This window comes from Arachis ipaensis, chromosome B10 (assembly GCF_000816755.2).
Source record: "Arachis ipaensis cultivar K30076 chromosome B10, Araip1.1, whole genome shotgun sequence".
In the NCBI taxonomy this organism is placed as follows: Eukaryota; Viridiplantae; Streptophyta; class Magnoliopsida; order Fabales; family Fabaceae; genus Arachis; species Arachis ipaensis.
In genome coordinates, this window is record NC_029794.2 from 32869766 (window position 1) to 32875810 (window position 6045).

The 6045-nt window shown below is 36.9% G+C and overlaps 2 long non-coding RNA genes across 2 annotated transcripts; both read right to left on the minus strand.

The window, feature by feature from the left end:
* On the minus strand, nucleotides 722-4423 carry LOC110267719. The gene is made up of 2 exons (XR_002355607.1): nucleotides 1676-4423; nucleotides 722-1595 (listed from the first exon to the last, which is right to left on the minus strand). It is a non-coding gene; the product is annotated as an uncharacterized LOC110267719 (long non-coding RNA).
* Nucleotides 4471-5750, minus strand: LOC107624450. Its single transcript, XR_001616897.2, has 3 exons — nucleotides 5357-5750; nucleotides 4905-4990; nucleotides 4471-4702 (listed from the first exon to the last, which is right to left on the minus strand). It is a non-coding gene; the product is annotated as an uncharacterized LOC107624450 (long non-coding RNA).

Below are 6045 nucleotides of genomic sequence, written 5' to 3' on the forward strand. Positions count from 1 at the left end.
TTGCTTTCTTTGTGTAATTGTTTGTTTGATTGCTTGTGCTTGTGACCTATTGGTTTGGAGTGTGGTGCCGTGTATGTGATTATATGTGGACCAGAGGCCGAGGTTTGATATTGTTTTGGGCCAGAGGCTGAGAATTGATATTGATGTGGGCCAAAGGCCGAGCTTTGATATTGTTTTGGGTCGAAGGCCGAGATTTGATTACTTTGGGCCGGAGGCCATTATTTGGTAAGTTGGTAAAGGTTCATATGCGCATTTACTTGTGGTGGTTTGTCTGTTGATTGATTTTATTTTAGAGTCAGAGGCTGTGATTGATTATGTGATGGGCTGGAGGCCGTGATTGATTTATGGTTAAGGCTTGGTAAAATATGAAAGATCAAACTAGTTCAGTATAGACTTAACGAACCTATGCTTGGAACAGGTTGGTCATTCATACAGTTTAAGTAACTTTCAAAATTTTATAATGGAAATATGAATTTGGATTTTGAATAAGTAAATGTTGGTTTTTGAAAAGATTCATAAGTAAGGCGATAATTACTGCGGTTAAAATCCATTCTTTTCCTTACCATAGTTTTTTATTGCTGATGGCGGCTTATGGAGGTGAGCCAAAAAACCGCCATAAAGTTATAGCGGATGGCATTGCGGAAAATGGAGAAAATGACGGATTACCTAAAAAAATACACATATATGTACAAAAAAATATGCAGAAAAATTGTAAATATAATAAATTATAAAATCTATCTATATAAGCAACTTTCTAATCATAAACATCCAATTAATGTAGCAAATATAGTAGCAAATATAGCAAATAAACATAACATCAAGTGCAAATCATAACTCAAAAGTCATAAGCAAGCCGTAAAATAAAAGACACAAAACATAAAAACTATGAACCATCTACATTCTAGCTCTCATCAAATTCATCCAATAACATGATTATTATCGTGTCCCTTTGCCCCCTCATCATCCTTTGATTCAGTATCATTAAATTGAATCTCCTCTTCATGTTCTTCTTCTTTTTCAGAATCCTCTTCATCTTCAAATTCTGGTTCTTCTTCCTCCTCCACAATTACTGTCTTTCCTTTTCCTTTTTTTGAAGCCTTAGACTGACTTGGTCCACTACTTGCACCACCCCTTGTAGTTGCAGGTTCCTTTCTTTTCCTATTTTGTTGTCTTCTCCTAGTATTTGTCGTAGGCTCATGTCCTCCCATTGCTTCAAACACAAGGTTCCAACTCAAAGTGTTGTCATCTTGATGAACTAAATCAGCATCATCATCCACATTAATTATTAGCATCTCAAAAGGTGTCAATCCTAATTTCTCCAACTAACCACTCATTACACTCATCAATGTCATTAAGTGCAATATGGTCAACTTCATCTTTAAGGTTGTACCTTTCTATGAGCTGTTGGTTATACTTTATGAAGACCAAACTCTCCATCCTTTCATGATCAAGTCTATTTCTTTTTTTAGTATGAATATGCTCAAATATACTCTAATTGCGCTCACATCCTGAAGCACTACAAGTCAAGCTCAAGCTCTTGATAGCAAGGTCTCGCATGTTTGGAGCTTCATGCCCATATGTCTGCCACCAAAATGCTATAAAATTAAAATAAATTTGTCTAAGCTTTTAATCGAACTAAATTTATAAAGCTTTGTAAAATTTATAACAATCTTACCGGATGAAATCTTTTTTCTTTGACATTTTGCAAAATCTGATCTAAAAAGTCCATAGCCGGTCTTGTATAGTGCTTGCTCCTCCAATATCTTCTATTGCATAGCTTGACTTGACACCAATCTAATGATGCACTCAAACCATCCCTTTGTAACTTCTAAATCCATCTCAATGCAAGGATTGTCATAAAACAACTCGGAATTTAGAAAATGACCAGCTGCATGCAACAGACGATGAAGTTGGCAATTTCTTCTATTGTCAATGATTTTAAAAACATCATTGTACTTGCTTTCATCATTAAGAAATGTTTTTATGATGCATTCCTTTGTCTTCTCCATTGCTTCATAAATATATTCCGTTGGTGGCTTCTTCTCCCAATCAACAAGTCTAAGCACCCGAACAAGAGGGCCCATGATCTTAAGGGTGTACTTGACATGATTCCAAAAGGAGGGCATGATAACAATCTTTGTTGCCTCCCTCCCATTTACCTCCTTTTACAACTTATTCTTTACCCATTTATCCGAGGTGAACATGCTTCTCATATTTCCTTTCTCCTTATAAAGCCTTTCTAAAGAGAGAAATGAAGTGGCAAATCGGGTGACTGCATACTTTACCAACTCCTTGCCATTTGTGAAGTGTCTCAACAAATGGAAGCTGTTATGAGGAAGCTGCAAAATCTACTATGATGAAGGCTATGAATATGATGATGATGGTGATGAAGAACAAGAACAAGATAGTGATGAGGTTGGTGATTGTGGATTCAAGCGTTGCCCTGATTGGAATGAAAATGGACTAATTAGATGCCCAATTTGCTGCTACTAGTTTTCATCATAATAGTATTTTGGTAACATTTAACTATATTGTTCTTGGAAACCAATTGTTTTTGGAATTTGGATCCAATCTTTTTTGTTTTTCTTTCTTTTGAGTTGTGTCTTCTGGTGTTTGTTTCATATTCAAACTTTCTTATTTTATATTTTATTATTTATGTATAGTGAAGTTTTGGTGACTGATATATTGATGTAATTGATCATATTAAAGAGAAAAAGTAAGCAAGATTTTCTGCACAGCTAGTGCTGTTACTGCATAATATGTTAATTCTTTGTTCAATTTCAAATTTTCAATGCTGTGATGTTTTAGTTAGCAGTGAAATTATGTTTGGTGCTTGAATGCTTTTGATGAGAACTAAAACCTATCATTTTAGTTACCAAATTTTATTTGATTCTCTGCACTAATTAAATTGAACATTGTATGCATCGCCTTAGAACATGATTTTCATTGTTGTTAATAATCATAATAATAATAATAATAATAATAATAATAATAAGTCAAAGAAAGTGATGCAAAAAATAAGAGCATGATGTTAGCTAGGGAGACATTTTCTTGTGCAAGTTGTGCCGGAGATCTTGTGAATTAGTCAAAACCATGTGTCTTAATAAGACTCTTACCAAAGATTCGTGACTACTGAAACATTTTCTTGTGGAAACCGACAAAACAGTACAAGACCACAATTATTACTATTAAGGGATATGTTTTTAAAGTTAAAGAAGTTTCATAAAGATGTAACTTTTATTTAATCATTTATTACTAGATGCTTATGCTCATTTTACGGTTCCACACAACAATTTATGTTTTAGTATTAAGTTACAGTAGTAATTTAAGCGTATTACAATTAGTTTCTGATCTTATAAGATAGAAAAAATAAATGATAGTTATTATAAGCTCAACTTCTTGTGCTGTGTACATAGGAGATATCATTCAAACTTCATTTATACTAGGCTAAATAAGTTCTTAATATCTATAAAAATAATTCTGTGGTTTTGTTCCAAAAAAAAGTTAATTCTAAGTTTTTATACTAGGCTAAATAAGTTCTTATGTTTTCAATAACAATTCTAACTCAAATTTTCTCAAGTTCAACAACTCTAAAATCAAATACAAAAGCAACATTAACCAGACTCAATAACAATTCTAAGTTTTTAACTCAAATTCTCTCCAATTCAACAACTCTAAAACCAAATACAACAGCAACACCACCAAAGTTCACTAATGATAATTAACAAAAAATTTAACTATTTAACCAAAGTTCACTAAAATTTTCTCAGGTTCAACATCAACTCTAAAAAACCAAATACAACAGCAGCAACTATCAGATTCAACAACAATTCTAACTAAAATTTGCTCAGATTCACCAACAACAACTCTAAAAAATCAATATTCAACAAACAGAAAGAACAGCAACAACTCTAAAATTTCATCAGGTTCACCGAAATTAACATTGAACCAGAGAAAGAACAGCAACAACAACTCTAAAAACTAAATAAAACAGCAACACCCACATTCAACAACCACCAGATTCACCGAAATCAACATTGAACTAGAGAAAGAACAGGATCGAAAACTGGAGCTCACCTGGTTGATTAGACGACCACCACCAGCACCCGAGGGAGCAGATATTGCTTCACTGGTTCCGACGAAGCGAACGCACTACGCAGGGTCACGATGAAAGACCGAGAGAGAGACGAGGTGAGAGACCCAGAGACTGAGAGTCACGAACTGACGACTGACGGATGAGGGGAGCGACGAGAGATGGCAAGGTAAGGGTGAGGGGTTGCTGACGCCGAACTCGAGAGAGTGGCGAGGTGAGGGTAAGGGGCTGCCAAATGTCGACGCCGAGCTCGAGAGAGCAGAGAGCGAAGCCGGTTGGGGTTGGGGGTGGGTCCACGGCACTGAGAGTCTCGGATTAGTGGCTTAGGGTTAGAAAAGTACCAACAATCCAATTCTCAATTTCATGAATCACCCTAAACTCTGAAATCAATAAATCTAACAACAAAAATTCAAAAATAGCATACTCATAAATTAAAAAACAGTAGCAGCAGGGTTTAGAACAAACATTTAATCACTAACAATACAGAACCTTGTGTATTATTAGTTGATATGATGCAGGGTGCTTTTCTGAATTTTTATTCTCCCCCTCTGAAAATGACAGTTTTCCATACGAAATTGCCCCTAACAATACCGAACCTTGTGTAGAATTCTGCACAAATATTACAAACAGGATTATATATTATCAGTGGCAATATCCAAAAGTTTAACAAAGGAGAATATATCTCGGGAAGCTTATCTTTCGGTGGTGGACCCAGATAAAATTCTTCTTTTATATAAACAAAAATCAACATGACAACAAAAGAAAACATACAAATGTAGGTAGTTATGAAGGAATAGAAACTCATTCATACCCTGGAAATAAGAATGACGATTTAAAGGAGCCATTTCCAATCACTGGACCATCAGGTTGAAAGAAAAAGGATAGCTGAATGATTTCCTGAGAACAGAGACAAGAAAAAAAAATCTATCAACAATTAATCATGCTTCACCCTTCAAGCAATCAGCTTCAAGTCTTCAACAATTAATCATGCTTCAACAATCAATCAGTTCAGTTTCAGTAATCAGTAAACAACAATTATTAACCAAAGTTAACAGTTCAGTTTAGCAGGATCAGTTGAATCAGTTCACAGAGTTTCACACTACACAGTTCAAAGAAAAATAAAATTGGGAGACAGAGTTTCAAAGTTTACAGTTTCGGTGTTCATCATGTGACTGTCACAGAGCTTCACAAAATCAAAGATTCAAAGAAATACTCAATCAAACTCATCAGGAATCAAACAACCATAACTAAAAAAAATGTTACCTGGAACTCTGGAAGCTCGAAGGCACCTTCAAGGCTTCAACAGAACATGCAATAGGGAGAGTAGGAGACAGCAAAGGGACGACGGTGAGAGTGAGGCGTTCTCAGTTCTCGACGGTGAGAGTGAGGCGTTCTCAATTCTTGACGGCTGCTGCGGTGGCTCGACGGCGGTGACTCGACGGCGGTGGCTAGACCCGTGTGAGAGTGAGGCGTTCTCAGTTCTCGACGGCTGCTGCGGTGGCTCGACTGCGGTGGCTCGACGGCGGTGGCTCAACGGCGGTGGCTCGACGGCGGTGGCTCGACCCGTGTGAGAGTGAGGCACTGAGGCGTTCTCACCTCTGAAGCAGCTTCACTGAAGCTCGATGAATGAGAACTGAGAAGGGAATTAGGAATTTGGTAATTGATTTAGCCATTTAGGGTTTCAGAACCTTGGAAACGGCAGCGTTTTGTTGACAGCCAAAAAACCGGCCGGATCACGGTTCGGTTCGACCGACCGGTTACAGGCCGGTTCACCGATTCAATTCTGGTTTTCAGATTTTGCGGTTATGCTGATTGACCGAATCGTTTTTGGGTTCGGTTCACGGTTTGACCGGTTCGACTGGCCGATTCGAACCGATTTTCAGAACATTGCTTAGGGTTCTTTGCTTCATTCAAACAGGGTGGGAGGTTGGCATGAAACGATGCCATTTTAG